A 21,196-nucleotide genomic window follows, 5' to 3' on the forward strand; every position below is an offset into this window, starting at 1 on the left:
AAAGGACTCAGATTTAAATTAATTAACAAAAGAACCAGAGGGTAGCAGATTTCTAGACCCAGCAAAAAACTTGATCTACAATTCTGCTGGTCGACAAGAAAATTACATATTGAAGCATAAATGTGGCTACCTGCAGCAAGTCCCAGGATATGTAAGACTGAAGATCACCACAAGCAATCTCAATTTAACATTTTCAGATGGGTATCTCAGTGATTAGTTATTTATGCAATTCCGAAAATAAGAGCTGGGAAGACACCTTCTGTTCCCATCAGAGGTACAGCTAAGGTTTAGATTTTTAGAAGAAGGACGATGAATGTAGTAGAGAGGAAAAGGGTATGTGATTTAAGGTTTTTTGTTCTGAGAAAATTGAAAATTTCCTGACAGGCCTGGAACAGATTACAAATGCACTTGGTAGCATCTCTTTTAAAAGGTGCTGTGAGGTTATGAAATCCCAGCTCTAGCAATGAGATTTAGAGAGAGGATACAGATCACTGTGATAAAAACAGGAAATGCTAGAAAAGCTCAGCAGGTCTGGCAGCATCTGTGGAGTGAGAAACAGAGTTAAAATTTTATGTCCATATGACTCTTCATACAGATCACTGTACTCTCCACAAGATGTGGCTGCCTCTGTGATGCCCTTTGATCTCTCTACATTTTCTTTACTGCTTTTGCCTTTATTTTTGCAACACCATATTGGAGATTACAATAAAGCAGCATTTATATCGGCAAGCAAAAGCAAAATACTGCGAATGCTGGAAACCTGAAAGAGAAACAGAAAGCACTGGATGTACTCAGCAGGACAGGCAGTCTCCCTGGAGAAAGAAAAAGAGCAATACTGAACTTTGATGCCATTGTAAGGAGGGATGACAAACTGTATTATTCACATTAAGCCAAAAGGACATGAAAAAGAGGGTACATTTGGTTTCATTCTTGCGTGCAATGCATCATTATGATGGTATAATTATCATGATAAAGGTTTTCTTTTATTTGCACCAACATTAATTTTGTTTTAATTGCTCATTTCTTGAACATTTAAGGCTGCGGAACTGAGGACAAGCAGCTGAGAAAATGAGAGAGAATCCCCAAGTGGGGCCCCTCCTGCCTCTTTCTCTCTCTCCCGCCCACCTGGAAAACGTTGAGCCCTATTTGCTGACTGTGACCACCTTATCCTTCCCCACTCTGTAATGTGTGCGCGTGTGTATGTGTGCGTGTGTGTGTGTGCGTGTGCGTGCGTGTGTGTGTGTGTTTGTGTGCATGTGTGTGTGTCTGTGTGCGTGATTGTGTGTGTGTGCGTGCGTGTGTGTGTGTGCGTGTGTGTGTGCGTGCATGTCTGTGTGTGCATGCGTGTGTGCGTGCATGTGTGTGTGTGCACGTGTGTGTGTGCGTGCGTGCATGTGTGCGTGCGTGCATGTGTGTGTGTGCATGTGTGTGTGTGTGTGTGCGTGATTGTGTGTGTGTGCGTGTGTGTGTGTGTGTGTGTGCGCGTGTGTGTGTGCGTGCATGTCTGTGTGTGCATGTGTGTGCGTGCATGTGTGTGTGTGCACGTGTGTGTGTGCATGTGTGTGTGCGTGCGTGCATGTGTGTGTGCATGTGTGTGTGTGCATGCGTGTGTTTGTGCATGTGTGTGTGTGCGCGTGTGTGTGCGTGCATGTCTGTGTGTGCATGTGTGCGTGCATGTGTGTGTGCGCACGTGTGTGTGCGCGTGCGTCCATGCGTGCGTGCATGCGTGTGCGTGTGCGTGTGTGTGTGCGTGTGTGTGTGCGCGTGCATGTCTGTGTGTGCGTGCATGTATGTGTGTGCACGTGTGTGTGTGCATGTGTGTGTGTGTGCTTGCATGTGTGTGTGTGCATGTGTGTGTGTGCATGCGTGTGTATGTGCGTGTGTGTGTGCGCGCACGCGCGCGGAAGGTTGGAGCATATTTTATTATTTTACTTAGATCAGCTTAAATATAGTAAAGCTAACATCTTTCTTTGTTAAACTCAATAAAACATGTCTGATTGGTTCTTTTATGATCATAGCCTCTAAACAGTAAAGTACTCACTAAATAGGCAATATATCCTTTTCTAAAATGAACCATCTGTGCGGTCAAATAAGGAGAGGGAAAAGAAGGGAGCCATTCGACCCCTCCTCACCTGGTTGTAACATTATACTTAACTGTTTTTAAAAAAGACATGTGGAGTGCTTGTCCTAATTGATTTTCTTTCTGTCTGCCTAAACTGCCTCACGTTGTAGGTTTTTACATCTCGGAACTATGCAGAGATGATACTAGTTTCTATCGGCTGGATTTCACGTTTCTCGGTGGAGTGAGGGACGTGAAATGGAAACTAAAGGCTCTGCTCACTCGAGCCTCAGACCTCACTGTGCATCCAATCAAATGTCCGATGTACAAATGGTGGCCATCCAGTGGAAAGCAGGACAATTATAGGTACATAGGAAGCTTGCTTCCTGATCACAAACCCTTTCCTTTACTCCCTTCCAACTTTGCAGTTATCAGGGCCTGTTTCTAATGCCCATTTTTAGATGCCACAATATAGTCAGCTCTTGTGACTTTGAGTTAATGTAAAAAATAATATAGTGATGATTTTTTGTTGCAGTTGCATTCACAGTGGAATATGAATCACACCTTGGTGTGAGTACATAACTTGTGGGTCCTGAGAATTGACTCTGTATGCCAGGATATCATGTGGCATTTGGGATATGCCACAGTCATGGCTAGAATTGTAAAGGCCTTCTGCTCTCAGAATCAGTATGAATTATTCACCCAAGGAGCAAAAAAGATAAAAATGTCACAAAAAATTATACAGATGCTGCAACCTTCACCAGCAAAATCTGCTGGCATATTCAACCTTAGTCCTAGTGGCCTTTTCTACTGCCCTTGCACCGCCTTGTTTTAGCTGGTATAAAAGATTCTCAAACCTTTTTTTCACTTCTGACACCCAGAAAATGCAATGGGCAATGAAAAATTGCAGATGATTGGGTTGCTTAATAACTAATTAATTAATTATTTCAAAATGGCAGGTAGGATGCCAATTTTGGCACTTGTGCACCTTCTGTATTATTGGAAACTGGCATGCTGGTGTCAGATTGACTGATGGTATCATGTCGAATTTTTCATTAGCGCAGGGTCCAGTGTGCCCAATTTAGGAATGTAAAATCCAGCCCTAAGTGTGCAACAGTTTTTATTCTACAATGCTTTAAAATATCTGCTCCATGCTACCAGTTCTAGCTTCCAGCAACTTCTACAGTTTGTTTAATTTTCTCTGAGTCCACACACAGGCTTAGACAATCAACCATGGTAAGCATCAATAGAAAACAGACTCACATAATCAAACACAGAGCAATTGAACACTATACCCCACATTGCTTAAGCAGTTCCTGCACTTTCTCCTGATCATGTCACAAGCACAAGCTATTTGAAGGGACATTCTTATTTGATGCTGTTTTGATGCAAAATCAATCTCAAGAAAAATCATGAGCAAAACTGCTGAAATGCCATCAAGTTGGCCAAAAAGAAAGTTTGCGTTGCAACACTAACATCCTTCCAGCATTTATTTTTAAAATTGCAATATAAGTTCAAAAAATTAAGCAATTTGCTCTTCCAGATTTAAAAACAAAAGTTAAAAACAGAGAATTAAACGTCAACTCTTTTCTTCTCCGCCGATGCTGCCAGACCTGTTGAGTTTTTCCAGGTAATTCTGTTTTTGTTTTTGTTTTTGCTCTTCCGTTTGCTGCTTCTAACTATTGACAGGCTATTCAGGGTAAAACAAACAAGTGAGAGAAATTTCCATTTCAAAGCAAGTTTGGCCTATGTGCTTATTTTACCTCTATTCATTTCAATGATCCTGCTGGCATTATTGCCTGAGAGTGAGTTCTTTCACCTCGAAACACTTTGCATTACCAGATAGGCTTGGGAAAAGGTTTTCCCTCTGTCCTGTCAGTTAGAGAATGGTGTGTGGTAATACAAAACAAAAATAACATACGAAATGGGGAAGGTGGCGAACAGGCTGAGACAAGTAAATATAAAGCTGGCAATTTTTTTCAGCTCCAATGTACCCTAATGATCTAAAATGACCCTACATCTTTTTGTCCTGCAGGGTACACACACCATTAATTACCCACTAACCAGTCATGTAACAAAAGCTTCAGAATATGTTAATAGGTTATTCTTACAGGGTGAGAGCAAATGGATGTGTCTGTTCTCTTACTTCAGCGACCCGGGGATTTTCCCACTGAGGCATCCAACTATTAGATGTCAAATAAAATTCACCCCTGCTTTTCTTTTAGATTCAATGCTCTGCACTTTACAGTATTGCTCCAGTTAAAAGCAGCTGACTTAACAGCAAAGATAAAAAGAAGAAACTGCAAATGCTGAAAATCTGGTTTAACAGCAATTTGCCCGCATACCACGATTAAATCAATTATTAATGAGGGGATGTATGCTCCTGGTAAGAGTGATTTCAGTTAAGGGTAATATTTTGTTGAAAAATTCTACTTGCTCTTGAAGGAATTTTTAAATATTAATCCAGTTTTATGCATGAGACTCAAAATATTTTTTTAATAAATCCCAAAGCTGGTAAATGATATCTCTAAGGGTGTAATGTTGAAGCTTCATTTAAATATGATAGGTTAGATTTGTAACACCATATGATGTGAGGCTAACGTCCTCAAAATAAATTGTTTCTTTGTACAACACTGGCTTGAAAGAACACACAGTGGAAAGCAAATAGTATTTGCAAGAACCCAAATTAAAAACAAGTCTTTCAAAAACTCACTTATGCCTGAAGCCGTTTTTTAAAAAAAGCATTATTTATTTTCTTTTAAGTGAGAAGAATACATATATATATTTTGTAAAGCCATTGGCACATTGAGGTCTGATTGTGAACCTGTTAGGAACTACACAAAATCAGGATAAATGTGATGAATTCTTGGGGGAGGATCCTGCCTACCTACAGGATAGGGTCACTGGTCTTTATGAGTAAGTTTTGGGAAGGTTTATCAGTTTGTGCTCCCAATCTGACCCCCGGAGCTGTTTCTATTGTTTACAATTGAGTACCTGCACCATATGGGTTGACAGAATAGAGTTCCAGACTTCCTGATAACCCTTGAGTTCTGTATGTTAGTGCTCTGATAAAATCTGTAATGCATCGTGAATTTGTGTATCATATTGCTTCAAGTTTTAGCACGTGTTCCGCTGAAGTAAGCACAAACCTGTATTTGAAAGAATAAATATATGCTACGCAATATCTCTTATTGTAGACTTTCAGCTATCCCAAGGTGGACAAAACACTCGAGCGTGACCCCCCCAAATACAAGGGAAAAGTCCTGGGGGAAAAAAAATCTGGTAACAACAGAATTTTGACTTTTCCGTCACAACCCCAATTACAAACCACAAGGAGAACAACTTTCAGTTCTGGTGTGCCTTTAATATTGGAAACCGTCTCAAGGTGTTACAGAAACCCAATCTGACAGAAATGGGAACATCCAGATGTAATTGCAGAATGGAATTCTGAAAATAGCAATAAAAATTCCAGGATCCAATGTAGCAAAAGTACAGCTAGAAAATGAAGGACATGGCATTGGCATAGCTGTGATATAGTCTTTCACATCTTTCAGAAACATCTTGAAGAATTTCGCATAATTCGCCAGTGAATGTTCTTATGTGGCAGCTATGTTGTACACAGCAAGACTTCACAAAGAATAAAGTGATCAGTGCGATAGCCAGTCAGTCTGTTATTTTTGGTAGTATTGGTTGAAGAAGTGTAGCTGAAAGAAAAAAGGTTTCCCTTTCTTAAAATGGTGCTTTGATATTGCCTACTTTTGTTGTTCCTGTCAGCAAAGACTGAACTTCAAACATGGCTCAGTCTCTTTCACTTTTGCATTCATGTCAGACAAGATGAGCTCCGCTACCAGTTAAAAGACTCAATTACTCTAGAATCACAAAGAACTAGTTCCCATATTTACTTTCTTCAAACTGGTTTCCTTAATCTGACAATGCATCTCTAGAATTGAGACACCATCAGCTACCTAAGCAGGGACCAGTTTACATAGGGTACAGCCAGCGAATGGAGATTTGACCATTCACTCTTTTTAATTGAAAGCACGAATGGATAATTTCTGCCAGCTGCAAACATAGTTTCAATCTTCCATGACTAAACAGAGTTAGGCTCCGTAGTTGGAATGCAGTCACAAACATTCGGAAGCTTTAGCTGCCAATGGTGAAACCATTCAATTTATTAAATGGGTTGTTTCCCAACTTGAGGAAAATCTTTTGACGGCACAGTGAGAAATTGTGTCTGCCACCAGTTGGGAACAGGCCTGTTCTTTTCTAGGGGCTTTGCCCATTTCTACTTGAACCCAGCCTTTAGATCTGGTACATACCAATGGACGATTCATTTAAACTGTCAGACAGGGTAAGTCCTTTGGAGGAGGCCAGAGTGTAAGCAGCTTGATGGGGTATACACTTTATCTCCTACACATTTGCGATTTGGATGTTATACTTCTTGGAAATTTAGAGTTAGTCTCTTCAGAATAAATGAGACCCACTGAAATGTGGCCTTTATTTCAAAAACAGTCAAAGCTCACAATTCTATAATAAATACAAAAATAGCTGGAAAAGCTCAGCAGGTCTGACAACATCTGTGGAGAGGAAGACAGAGTTAATGTTTCGGGTCCGTATGGCTCTTCATCAGAACTAAAGAAAAATAGAAATGAGGTGAAATATAAGCTGTTTGAGGGGAGTGGGACAGGTGGAGCTGGATTCTGACAGCTCCACCTGTCCCACTCCCCTCAAACAGCTTGTATTTCACCTCATTTCTATATTTCCTCAGTTCTGATGAAGAGTCATACGGACCCGAAACGTTTAACTATGTCTTCCTCTCCACAGATGCTGTCAGACCTGCTGAGTTCTTCCAGCTATTTTCATTTTTATTTTAGATTTCCAGCATCCGCAGTATTTTGCTTTTATTTCACAGTTCTATAGTCACAAACTAAGTTTCTTGATATTAATTCTAAACTTCTTTATGGGCAACATTTTCCCCCTGTTGTGGGGGGGGGGGGAGTGTGGGAGCGGGCGCAGCAGGCAGCCTTCCGATCGGTGCCCCTGGTCAGGGGGAGCGCCGCCATTTTACGTGGGCGGGCCAGTTAAGGCCTTCCGAGGGTGACGTCCACCAGGAAACGCTATGTGCTCCCTGTGCAGGCATGGTGGTTGGGGGGGGGGGGGGGGGGGGGGGGGGGGGGGGGTGTGGTTCCCTGAGCCGAGAGTGCACTCTTTCTCGCATGCGTGTAAAAGAGCGCACAGATCGCCCTGAGGCAAAGTGCTGCCTCAGGGAGATCGGCTCTGATTGAAAAGTTTAAATATAGGTGATAAAAAAAATTCCCTGCCATGTTCCCTCATGTGACACTGTCACATGAGTTGGGACATGTCCATAACTTTTATTGAAACATTTCATAAAGATTTAAATACCCTCATGAAACCTTATCCCGCCCGTGGATGAGGTTTCATGTTTTTTCTGAAGTCAACCTGGGCTCCTGGCCTGCCCATCAACCGTAAAGTTGGACGGGCAGGTCCATTAATCTTCTTAATTAGCTTTTTAATGGCCTTAATAAGCTGTTCACAGTTTGGCGGGTGCGCAGCCAATTCAGCTGCGCGCCCAGCGAACTGAAAATCTAAATGATGCAGTGTGACGTCAGGATACATGCCCGATGTATCCCTGTGTCATTTTACATGTCGGTGAACAGGCCCCGCCCCCGCTCGCTGACTGGAAGATGCTGCCCTATGACTTTTAAACTTTAATTGAGAAACCTCAGTGAAGTCCCAAGTCCCTTAGCTCAGTACACCTGTAGGAATAGGAAGAAGATGAGATTGCAAAGCCTTTCCAAACCTCTCCCCCACAACATACCTTAGTGCTGGGGACTGTCCCTTTAGCCTCTGGTGCTGGCCTCCTTTTTTCCAACATTGCAAACCCACCCGCCACATGCCAGCTGCCACTTCCCACTGGCTTTCAGTGGAAAACTAGCTGGGGGCCTGGGAGTTAAAAGGTTGCAGTGATTTTGGTGGCTACTTTGGGTCCCATTTCTGCTTCCAGTTAAAATTTCAAAATGTAAGTGATGTATTTTGCATCATGGGGAATTCAGTCAGAACAAAATCACATTGGAGGACTTGCTTGAAAATTAATGGTCAGTCTTGAACATTTTGAGACTTCTGTTGAGGAGAGCTGCAACAGGAAAAGTCAACTTGTTTCATGACAAGGGCACCTTGTATAGAGAGCACTTAGTGACATGTGGGCCAGACAATCCCACTCTTCAGACTGCAGAAGGACAAGTAGCATCTCTGAGAACAAGGTTTGGAAAAACATGAATACTAATTTTAAATAATTAAGCCTATAATGCGTGTCATAAAGCCTTTAAGTACAACAAAATGACTTACATAGTTGTGTAAATGTACAGCTGTGTGATTTATATAACATGCTTAAAAGCTGGGGCACAGCTTCCTGTGTATTGTCAATACTTCATTGCACAGTAACTGCCTGATTATCAAGAACATAAATGTAGTTTAATGACTAAAAAACTTATGCCTGCATTTATATTTGAATTAACCTGATTAAAGAATACTGAAGTTGTATCTGTTCCCAAAATGACTGGTTATCACGTAGCATTCTATTACATTTAATGTACAGCACTCATTTTAGATGTACTTTAATTATAAAACCTACTGGAGATGCCAACAGGGTAGAGACCTACCTCTCATTTTCTTACATCCTCATTCTTTTTTTTACTCCAATCCAATAAATACATAAATGGTTGAATATCCAAAATTCTCTCTCGTTGCCGTTGTGTTCAAACAGATTGGCCTGAACTTTGCAATCAGTGGCAAAGGGACAGTGCTTGCCGTTGATCTCAAAGAAAACTTCCCACAAAGTTTTAGCAGACTATAGAGTGTGTACACCCTCTTTTCCAAAGTCAGTTTGAATTTGATGCTTTCTACAGGGGATCTGTGGCATCCAGAAAAACAGGGCAGGCAGCATGGAGTCTGATCAGTCAATCAGATTGAAGAATTTTCACAAGTGACAAAGCAGAAATAAAAAGCCAGGAATATAAATTGCATTTGAATAATTTGTTACAGTTGCCAGATCCTGTTGAGTGGGAGCTTGGGAGCTCCATGTTCTGAGAGGCCTCAAGAGTTTTGTACATGCATGAATCGGGAGGGGGTGGTGCATGCACAATCTGGCGTCTTGCAGTTCTTCGTGTCAAGAACGGGCCCAATATACCTTCGTTAAAAAGAAAATGGAGTGAAAACTGGATCATGTGACCTGGGAGTTGAGCACCATAAACAAGAGTCCCAGACAAGGGATGAGAAGAGGGAATGGTGAGAGGGCCCAAAGGGAATCCCAGACAGGGGAAAGGGATAGGGGACAGGAGAGGTCCCTGTTGAGAAGGAAGAGAGAGGAATGGAGAAAGAGGCTCCAAGCAGAAAAAGAGTTGAGGTTGGAAGACCTTCAGTAATGGGGTCTTGGGCGAAGCCCCTGGGCCAGGATATTATGCTTGTCGGGTGGGCGCACGCCCAACCCAAACGAGCGTAAAATGGCACGTGATGACATCAGGTGAGTGTCCCGCCATCATTGCGCACTCGCGTGATATTTTGCTCGGCGGGCGCGTGCGGGAGTCGGCAGCACACCCGCCGACAATTGAAAGGCCTATTAAGGCAATCAGAGTCCCAATTAAATGTTATTTTTCACTGCCCGTCTTACAGTTGGCAGGCAGGGGAGAAGGCCAAGCGGCCTTTGCACTTTTTAGGCAATCTCATCCACAGGCAGGATGAGGTTTCCAACAGCAAATAAAAGCAAAATAAAAATTTTTAACATTTCATTAAGAACATGTCCCTGCTCATGTTTTTACTTAACCATTTTATAATTCTTTATATCTTCAGCTCCCTGAGGCAGCTTTTCCAGCTGCACCCGCGCACATGTGTGAAGTTGTGCACTCGCCCTCCTCCCCCCACCGCCCACGCAGGCAGCACTGAGCGCTGCTGCATGCATTTCACACTGGGCAAACCTTAATTGGCCCGCTAGTGTGAAATCATGGTCCAGCACTGATCGCGGGTGACTGTTGGCTTCCTGACCGCCCCTGCTGAGCCCATCCATTGAGGGCAAAACTCAGCCCCTGGATATCGAAGAAAGCAGCAGAATGTTTGGGACTTCATACTACAGGCTGTTGGAGCAAAGGTATCCCTTTGGAGCTGTAGTATTCTGCCTGGCGCTGCCGTAGAGCTGAAGCTATGCTTGTGAATTGGTGCTGGAGTGCAGACTCAGGAATCCAGGGGAATGGAGTCTCAGGAGACGAGATTGAAGCCCTGTGAAGTGGGCTGTTATTGAGGCCATTCGAGTTGGAGTGACTTTTGGAGAGAATTCCAAGGAGAGATCTTCGAAGAGAGACAAAGTTCCAGTGACATTGGTTGACTCAGTGTTTGCTGACGTCTGGGCAGGTTGTTGAGAAATCTATGGAATCTGTCTTGGTTGCATCTACCATTTATTGGGCATTGTGTTGTCGTGACTACTATTTGCCTATTAGTACACATGGAATTCTTATTAGCCTTGAATGTTAGATTACAAGATAGATATTGTAAATTGTTTTATCTTTCTGACCTTGTATAGTAAGGTTTATTATTGACTGTGGATCCATTGAATCTTGTAGCTTTATTCTCTTAGAAAGTGTTTTGAATCTCAAACTTTGTCTACTTTAAACAAAAAGTTACTGGTCCTCAACTGGATCATACCAAGAACTTAGGGGCTTGGTCGAAGATCATAACAAAATGCACAGAAAGAATGAAGTTTGAGATAAGCAGATGGGGTTAAGAGAGATACATAAATTGCAAAGTTTAAAACATATTTTCCTTAAAATTGAAACATTTTTAGTTTTCTTCTGAGGGAATGAGACTCCAATCCTGTGAAATTAATTTTTCAGGGCCAGAGAGGTTGATCATAAGTAATTTTGACTTAGTACACCATTATAAACTCAGTTACTCTAGATTAAATAAGGCTTAAGTATCTCATCATCCTTTACAGCAAAAATAGAGTAATTAATTCAAGTTCATGACTTATCAGTAATGTCTATGTTGATTGTATCGGTGTGGACTGCAACAGCACAGCCTAAGTAAGAGTAGGGTATCACTGACAGCAATTTCTGGATTTCTGCATCAAACTGCATATGTGTGAGTGCCAGAAGTTGTTGTCAGATTTGCACAGTAATAATGGTGAGTGCTGACAGCCTTGCCAGAATTACTACTGCAAATTCCGAGCCATTTTGAATGTTTTAATTAGACAGCATTACTTGCTCTTCATTTGTCAACATTCCCAGCCTAGTAATCACCTCTGACCTCAAGTGAAACACCTCCTCAATTACTATTGCTGCCTCCAACAAGCTTTGTTTACTCTTTCAGGCCAAAGTAGCTCTTCTGTGCTTCACTTCATTCAATTCTCTGTATAAACCTCCATTCTGTCCAAGACTTTAACACTGCTATTACATTTGGGAAGACTCTTTTAGCATTTCTTACTAGGGCAGATTACAAGAACAGCATATTGTCTGATAGAAGTTTTACTACACTCAATCCCCCTACTCAACTCTAGACTCTAACTACTCTTTTACACAATCTTTCTTCTATTTTCTGTGTTCAGAACTCCTCTGAACTTGCCTCTTTTATTGCCTCTGAACTCCCAAAAACACCATCCTATATACTCTTCCTCTCGCTTAGCTCAGAATTGTGCTGAAATTTGCAGAGTCGCCAAAATCGAACTTTCCCAGGATCTCAAAACTTCCCTTCCTCACTCATCAAACTTTTAGAACCAAAACTTGGCATTAGCTAACCATTATATCTTTTGTACTTTTTTCAAGTTTAACAGTGCCCCACACCTTGTGTCTTCACCTAGGTTTCTCACTTAAATAAATACAATTCTCTCTTGGCCCATAAAATACTAGTCCAAAATATACATAGAAAATAACTTCAGGATCCATGTCAATTAATCCTGACCATTGAGAATGTGTAATTCCACATAATGTCTTCTGATTAACATGCTCCGTTTGTTTCATTCATGGAACTGATCTACATTCAGAGAAGAAGATGCTCACAACCAACTAGGTTTTTGGCCTGTATTACAAGAGCATTTCAGGCCAAATTTGCCTTTTTGAGCACAGTCAAGGGCGACATACAATGCACTACTAAACATACCCTTATGTAACTCTACTGGTTCATCATACCCCACTCTAAGTCCCAGTCGCTTAATACCATTGTCCTTCATGACCTCCACTGGCTCCCACATGCCAACATACTCATTTCTAAATCATAATCATTGTTTATAAATTGCGCCATGGCTTAACTGCATCCAACCTCCTCCTGTCCAAAATCACAGTTTCTGTTCACCATTCTTTTGGTTCTAGCCCACTCTGTTCTCAGCATTCTTTCCACTCCACCACTGATGGCAGAGCATTTAGCTATGACATTCTCATGCTTTGTAATTAAACCCATTACACCTCTTCCACTGAACTCATCTTGTTGACCCTGCTTTCAGTCTTCTTCCCCTAAGTCTTCTGCCTTCCATATAATACCCTGTCCCACTCAACCCCACCCTCCTCAGGCCTTCTGAAATACCATGGGGATGGTTTATTATTATATAAATCAAATTTCTGTTGTTGTAGTTGTCATAACTTAAGCAACATTTTGTCAAATATTTATATATTTAGGTAGTTTTGCAAACTTTTTATAACACAGAAACAAGGAAGTAGAAGATTTATATCCTATATGAGATTTTCAGTTCTGGAGAGACAGAAAGAGGAAGTATTTTACAAAGTTTGGGTTATTGAAAGATGCAAGGATTAGTTACAAAAATCACAACATATTACAAACTCATAAAAGTAAATCCATTTTCATTTTTTGGACCACTTTCTATGTACCCATGGGAATGAATACACCATTCCCTGACAGAGGTAGGAACAGATGATCTGCTCCAAGGTCAGTGTAGGTACCATCTGGAACCCGCTTCTCTCTGATTTCCCTGTTCCCTGTGAGATCAAGTCTCACCTCATCGCCGCCCAATGATGAATTGCATTTGTGAACTCATGTCTTGCCACTTGGGATTGTAGCACATCAGAATGTCAGTTTACCGATTCACCATGCATGTAGCTCTTGTAATTAAGGCCTTCTTTTATTGTACATAATGGTCCTGCGCCATTTATGTGGAATTTTCCAGCATTGCTATCATGTACATTTGTGAATACTTCTCTTGGAGTTTGTGTTTATGCTTCTAACTTTGCTCGCACTGAACCTCTCTTCAGTCTGTATAATTTGCACCATTGTAAACAATCATAACCATGTCTCATTGAGATCCAGTTAATCACTAATATGTTCTGTATATTCAATTCTCACCAGCAAAACCCATGCAAATCAATAAAATTATTGAAAGCATTTCTGTGCTTTTCTAATCTAGACAAACATATTCAGATAATATAACAGAAACCAGTTTTTCAAATTAGCACAAAAGCAGCAAACATGAAATAGTAAAAGTAAGCCCGCATCATCTTAAGTGTCAATGATGATATTTTCTTATAATATGCAGAAGCAGAGTTATATTCTGACAGATTGGACAAATAGATCCCCATATTGTTGCTTGATGGTAATTGAAAATCAGCGTAACAAAAATCAATTGTAAGTGTCACAGATTTCAGCGACTTTCAGTAAAATCATTGTGTCTGTTCTTTGATGTTATTTTTTCCTATCCTTTTCATTTACTCACCAATTTATTTCTCTTTTAAAGGCACAGACCTCTTGATGGGGTTTGGTTCCACAGTCACCTTGTGCTCTCCAGTATCTTGCTGAAACAGTAATTACTCCTTATTCACCTGGCCGTTATTATTGTGTGAGGCTTGATAATGCAACAAGTTATTTCATGTGATGAAATCCGGCATTTGCAAACTGTTGTCTGCATTGACTGGAGTTTCAAAGCCAATGTTTTTTGAAACAGTCCCTAACTGAAACAGAAATTAAGTTGGTTTCTAGGAAAGGCTTGTAAATTACATTTTCTGGCTATGACATCACAATTCTGCAAAATCAGCCTCTGGCATGTTGCTAGGGAAGCGGAAGCTAATTGGAAAGAATACACAAGGATAGGAAATCAGATTTCAGTTTGTTGTCAGAATTGGAAAGTGGCTGTGAAGCAGTATGTGGGAACCAGCTGAAAAGACTGAAACTTGAAAAGCTGCTCCAGCCATGCTGAGGAGCTGGATATTTATTACTAGAACCAACCATGATGTGTAACGGGGTATTACTGAATGGTTGGTGAAGCTGACTCTGGGAAATCTATGCCATATTGTCTGTTATGAGCCAAGTGAAGGAGCCTCTGCAGATGTGCACCTTTTTGGTGTTAATCATATCCTTGGAACTCAAATGGAATAATGTGCCTGCTGCCCTTGTCCTTCTAGGTAGTAGAGGTCGTGGGTTTATAAGATGCTATTGAACAAGCCTTGGCAAATTGCTGCAGTGCATTTTATATATTGTACACACTGCTGCTGTTGTGTGTCGGTAGTGGAGAAAGTGAATATTTAAGAGGCTGGATGAATGTGCTGCTTTGTTCTGGGTGGTGTTGAGCTTCTTGAATATTGTTGGAGCTGCACTCATTCAGGCGAATGGGGAGCATTCTGTGCCTTTTAGATGGTGGACATGTTTTGGGGAGTCAGGGATGGATTACTCAATGCATAATTCCCAGCCTCTGACCTGCTGTTGTGGCCACGGTAATTAAATGGCTGGTCCAGGTCAGTTTCTGGTCAATTGTGACATTTGTTATCACCACATAGATGAGGTCATCTAACTCAGTGGAAGCTGGGGATTGAACATCCAACCTTCATGGTCTGTATCATTCAGTTACTCACTAGATTATCTTGTGGAGCAAATGGGAGTTCATTGCCCTCAGACTTTATTAGGATTACATTGGTGTTTATTATTGTCATGAAATTTATAGGTGAAATGTTTATAAAGTAAACATATGGATATCCCAATGATGATAAATCAGTAGCATTATTTATTATCTACACATCTCAACCATACCACTAGCTACATATCTTTTGCATTTACAACAACAGAAGTATTCCTGTCTTGGCTGAATGCCCAGACCCACCATTTGGCTGCAGTTCCTGAACAACTGAGAGTTGTAATTGTGAACTTAGCAGAAGAAGCAGTGTTAGTGGAGCCTTTAGAGAAAATGACAGCTTATAGATGCAATATAACTACTTTAGCAACTATGGTGATTCAGTCCTCCCACGGTGGACATTCTGAAGAATAGCTGGAAAGAACTGGGAGCCCACATTGACAGAAAAAGATGAAGCTGAAGTTCAGAATATCATCAACTCAGTCAGTGACATTTATTTGAGTGGTGAGATACTCCCTCAATCCTGACACCTCAATGTTCAATTCCGTCTCAGAAAACCGAAATTATGTGCAACGAATCCATGCCACCTATAATCTTCCTCAAACCTGTGTAGACTCTCTGTTTAATGTATAATAAATTGGATAGTGGTGTTTAAATCAACTGTAGCTCGGTATGATGGTCTTCTTTGAGTACCACTGGCAGATATTGTCATCTGTGAAGAGAAAATATTCGGAAGACCATTATAATAAAAATAGAAAATGCTGCAAATACTCAGCAGGTCAGACCAGTTTCTGTTTTTATTCCAGGTTTCCAGCATCCACAGTATTTTCACAGTTTTTTGCTTTTGTATCTGAGGATTTTTATTCCCAGTATCTCTTAGACATATCTCAAAGACTTTGACACAATAAGGGGGTAGAGGAGACACCTGACTTCCCCATGGTGCTTGATGTCTCGGATCTCACTGAACCAAATTTTCACCAACACCAAGAACCAATTGGTTGGTTAGAAGTCAATTAAACCCAAAAGGACTATCATCAAAGAATCATAGACTAATATAGCACAGAACGAAGCTATTTGACCTATTGTGCCTGTGTCAGCTGTCTGGTATGTCTGTGTCATCTGTAAGGTATGAATGTGCACCAATTTTATTTTCATTCTAGGTATAGCTTGATCAAGGTATCAGATATTTTTCAAAGCTATTTTGATCATAGTGGATGAATTTTCTGTTTTGCTGTTGGGCACAAAAACGAGGCACGGAGGCAAAATTTTATTTGGGCATTCAAGCCCCTGAAAATTCATTTCCACTGGTGTTGTGCTCTGCAGGTTGCACCTTCATCCAATGACACACCCCAGCATGGACTTAGTCGTAAATCATTTGAATATTTTAATATGCACTGCCATTGGTTGACCACAGTTCCTGTGCAACATTAGAATAATGTGCGGTAATAGAACAGCAATTGCATTCAAAGGCCATTAGGACTCTAAAATAGCTGTAGTACTGTAATACAAAAGAACAGTTGGAAACCATGTAAAATTTTAACAGCTATGCCTTTTAAAGGACAATATATATTTTAAGGATATTTATTCTATGGAATACCATATAATGTGGATGGGGCGATTACATCAAAATGGACAACATATAGGTAAAAGTTTCACATTACACACTGCAACTGTTTATTGAATTATTTTTCCCAACATGCTCTGGTGGGCCTCTGCTGTCGTTCTTTTATGACGAAGCATAAAGCTACACAGGCTCCTGAAGTTGTTGTGTTGATTGCAGCATGTATCACTGTGTTTGAAGGCTCTGCCACTATTGTTTCTCCCAGTAGATCCATTACCCTTATGTCCTTCCTGGTCACCTGACTGGCTCTGTACTGGAGGCAAATGTGCATTCCATCCAGCCCTGAGATAGATTTTGATGAAATCACAGTATGGGGGGGGGGGGGGGGGGGGGGGGGGGGGGGGGGGGGGGGGGGGGGGCGGTGGGGTAAGACATCATGGAGCGGTCGGTCCTTTCCCAGAGACTTTGATAGACTTCTTAAATGATGACTGGCTTCTCTTTATTCTGTATGCAGACTTCATTAAATGCTTTCATACAGTAGTTTTCAATCTTCTTCACTTGGGAGAGTGAAAATTTTGATGGTTATTGCATGCCAGGCTTTTTATCTTTTTTCCTTGCTGGCTACCTTTGGGGGTCAAAGGATATAACACTGCACTCTCAGTGGTAGGATACACTTCTGCATCTCTAACATACTGTCGGCAGTGTTATCCAATTCCTCTCGCCACGCACTTTGTTTGCCTCTTATGCAGTGCAACCGGATTCTTAAATCATTTCACTCATTAGCATATTGTCAGCCCCTCATTAATCTTCATTTTCATTAATGCCAAAATCAACTTATGGAACACATTTGCTCAAACATGAGGGTGCCTTGGACATTGGAACCAAAACAGTAAATCAGCAGTGGACAGTACAGGAAAGATAAATCTGCAATGTCGTCTCAAAATAAATCATGACGGCAGGACAAGGTGATTTGGCTTTAAACAAACACACAGCAAATTTAGAACTAACGTCAGGAAAGAATCATCAACTTTGCCTGGATGTATTCCAGGACATTTTTTTGCCTCCTACCTTCCTGCTTTATATCCCTGCCATTGCTTAGCCAATACTTCCATCTTCATGGCACACTGTCTTCCCACACAACATGGAAACCAAACAAAATGGATACTTCTTGATTATTTGTCATAAAGTCTTCCTTCCCCTTTTCCAATATTATTATAATGAAAGAAAATGTAAAACAAAACACCATGGTTGCAGTGTCCAGGACGTTAATCTTTAATTTCTGGAAACCCAGGACAATCCAGGAGGGCTAGTAACACGATGGCAGGAAATTGTTCACGTAAATAGTGATCTAAGTGTGGGTGAAGAGTTCACACAAATGCAGTTCTGATGAAGAGTCATATGAACTTGAAACGTTAACTGTGTTCCTCTCCGCAGATGATGTCAGACCTGCTGAGTTTTTCCAGCTATTTTTGTTTTTGTTTCAGATTTCCAGCATCCGCAGTATTTTGCTTTTATCTATGGAATAGACTTCCAGGTCAGCAAAACTTTTGCAAACAATTAAGTAAAAGTGGGTTCATGTTTAAGAGGGGAGGAAATGGGGGATGATAATGCATTCAGAGCAGAACAGTGCCTGTACCACTGTTCTTTGGGCACTACACACACACACACACAGACACACACACAGATGTGAGGCTGGCTCTTAGCACTGATATGATTGGAGCACCCAGATATTAAGGCATATTGGCTTTTAAAAAGCTGCTGTCTGTCCTTAAAGCCAGCCTGCAATAGGTGATATTTAAATGGCTGGTGGCTGAACAGCTCAGTCAGTGATAACGCTTTAGAAATCCAGCTGTACAAAGATATGCAGCAGCTAGGCTCCCTTTGGTGGAGATGGCTGCCCTGCATTAAAGATATCGTAGAATAAACAAATACAGTCTCATCTGTGGCCTAAAAACTGGAAGCAGGTAAGGAAGACGTATTCTGTTATGTTCAAGTTTTCTTAGAGTGTGAACACATGGCTACATGTTAGTATGTTGCTTTGCAAAGCATCATCTTTGAAGATTAGTACACCAACAGAAGGGAGGGAAGAGGCTTATGTGGACCATAAACACCAGCATGGACCTGTTAGGCTGAATGGCCTGGTTCTCTGCTGTAATTATGTGTTATGTAATCACACAGGGAGAATGTGGCGCACTTTGCCAACTGTTCATCTTTCTAAATGAGTAGGCTTGCTCATGTTCTTCCCTGGCGATGTGTAATGTTATTATATCACAGTTCTGGCCATGCTATGTGACAAGTGACAAGTAACAAGCATCAAGTGCAATGCCAGCATCTGACTCTAATGCTACAGGCTCACACACTCACATAAAGGAGGTTAGTATCCTGGGTGTTTCAATGCCACACATCTTCTCTCATATTCCTATTTCTAAGCTGTGTGCCTTTTATATCTGCTTGCAGGAGAAGGTTGCACATGAGAAGTGAACAATCCCAGTCCAGTTGAAGACACCATTACTACAGGCAATTAATGCACAGAGTTGATCAATTGCTGATTTCAGAGATTCAGATCTCGTAACTCTTGCTTAGGCATCAAGGCTTCATGGAGCCAAGTAACCAAATGCAGCTAGGGTCATCTGAGCAATGTTGCATGACTGTCTGACTGTAGACCACCACAAAAACTGTGGCTACTCCAAGAGAATGGAAAGAGTCACCACAGATGAAGGAGGTATCTGTCAGGGTGATGCTACAAGCCACCCGCCCTGATCAAATGACAATAAAGGTGTTTGAGAACTTGCGGGCCCAGGTATCCACTGCCTCAAAATTCATAACACCTGGAGTTGCAGAACCATCCCCTGCCCCAGCTCGAGGAGACACTAGAATTCCTTCCATTCTCAGACTATGTACTAAAATGCAGCAGCCATCTTTTTCCTCATGCCAAAGCTGCTCAGCAAAAGCAGACATTTGGAAGAAAACTCAGACCCTTCACTATCATAAAGATGAAGCCCCAAAGTAAAATACACACCTGAACTACACATTGTTAGGATCAATAACATTTGGGATAACTGGAGCTGTAATCAGCCCTGAGACTTCATTTAAGATGAGGAAAAATAGATTCTGGGTTTGTTATGCGCGGTGACTGATTTGGCGAAATAGAAAAATAGCCACAATAGTTTACTTGGGTAGAGAATGGGCACATGTGGAAAAGATTGTTTGCATTGGATGTTTTGGGTATATAAGTGAATATGTTATCTCTTGTAGCCTACCCTTATACTTCAGCTAAGTGGCAGGGTTGGTTGGGTAGACGTATCTTTTAGCTTTTAGTCAAAGTTGTATTCTGGCAATAATTAATGTGGCTCAGCTTTTCCTGCTGCTCCATGGCAAGTCTCCATTGTCGAGTGAAATTTGTGTGGCTGCATATTTCCCGTGGGGAGATAGAAGAACTCAGCAGTTCATGAAAGTAATTCAACTGCGGCATGTAGGTTGGGAGATTTTGCTTATAATGAATGTGGTTTGGAAGAACTCTCATGGAGTCAAAGTTCAAGGTAGCAGTTACCTTGACAGCTACTGAAAGAGTGATCTCCAACCTGAAAATGGTCTGCAGGACCGTGTCCGGTTCAGGAGCAGCTTCCTGGGATTTGAATTGTTGTCGCTGTCTTCAGATGGAACATAGAAATAGAAGTAGGTCACTTATAACCTTGAGCCTGTTCCACCAGTCAATAGGGTCATGGCTGATCTCCAACCAACCTCCACAGACCTGCCTTTGTCCTATGTTCCTTAATATCTTTGGTTAACAAAAATCTATCAATCTCAGATTTAAAATTAACAATTATCTAGCATCAATTGCTGTTTTTGCAAGGTAGTTCCAAACTTCTATCACCTTTTGTGTGAGGAAATATTTTTTATTGCCACCCCCGAAAGGTCTGGCTTGAACATTTGAGACTACACCTCCTGGTCCGAGAATCTCCAATCAGCAGAAATAACTTATCTCTAACTAAACTATATGTTTCCTTTAATACACTGGAAAATTTTGATCAAATCACTATTAACTTACTAAATTTCAAGGATGCAAACTTAATTTGTGCAATCTCTCTTCGTAATTTGACTCTTGGAGTCCATGTATTTTCCTGGTAAATCTAGTATGCTGCACTCCCTCCATGGCCAGTATATGGTGCCCAGAACGGCGCACAGTACCCCAGGGGCAGAATTTTTAGCTTGGCGGGCGGGTGCATGCCCGATCTACTTGAGTGTAAAATGACGCGCAATATTTTGGTCAGTGGGCGTGTATGGGAATTGGCAGCGTGCCCACCAACAATTAAAAGTCCTGTTAAGGCCATTAAAGTATCAGTTGACTGACACTTTTCGCTGCCCATCCGATATTATGGTTGGTGGCCTTTGCATTTTTTAGGAAACCTCGTCCACAGGCGGGATGAGGTTTCCTGGAGCAAATAAAAATAAAATAAAAATTTTAAAATTTAATTACTAATCATAGAGTCACATGAGGGGACATGTTTTATAACATCTTTAATTTTTTTAATCATTTTTTTTGAAAAACTCTCCATCTCCCTGAGGAAGCTCTGTGCCTCAGGGAGATTCTGAAGCGTGCACTTGCGCGCATGCACGCAGTTCACGCTCGCCCCGCTTGCCGTCCTCCCCCTGCCCGCATAGGCAACACTGAGCGCTGCTGCTCTCGTTTCATGCTGGGTGGGCCTTAATTGCATGAAATTGCCTT

The sequence above is a fragment of the Carcharodon carcharias genome, chromosome 13 (genome assembly GCF_017639515.1).
Source record: "Carcharodon carcharias isolate sCarCar2 chromosome 13, sCarCar2.pri, whole genome shotgun sequence".
In the NCBI taxonomy this organism is placed as follows: domain Eukaryota; kingdom Metazoa; phylum Chordata; class Chondrichthyes; order Lamniformes; family Lamnidae; genus Carcharodon; species Carcharodon carcharias.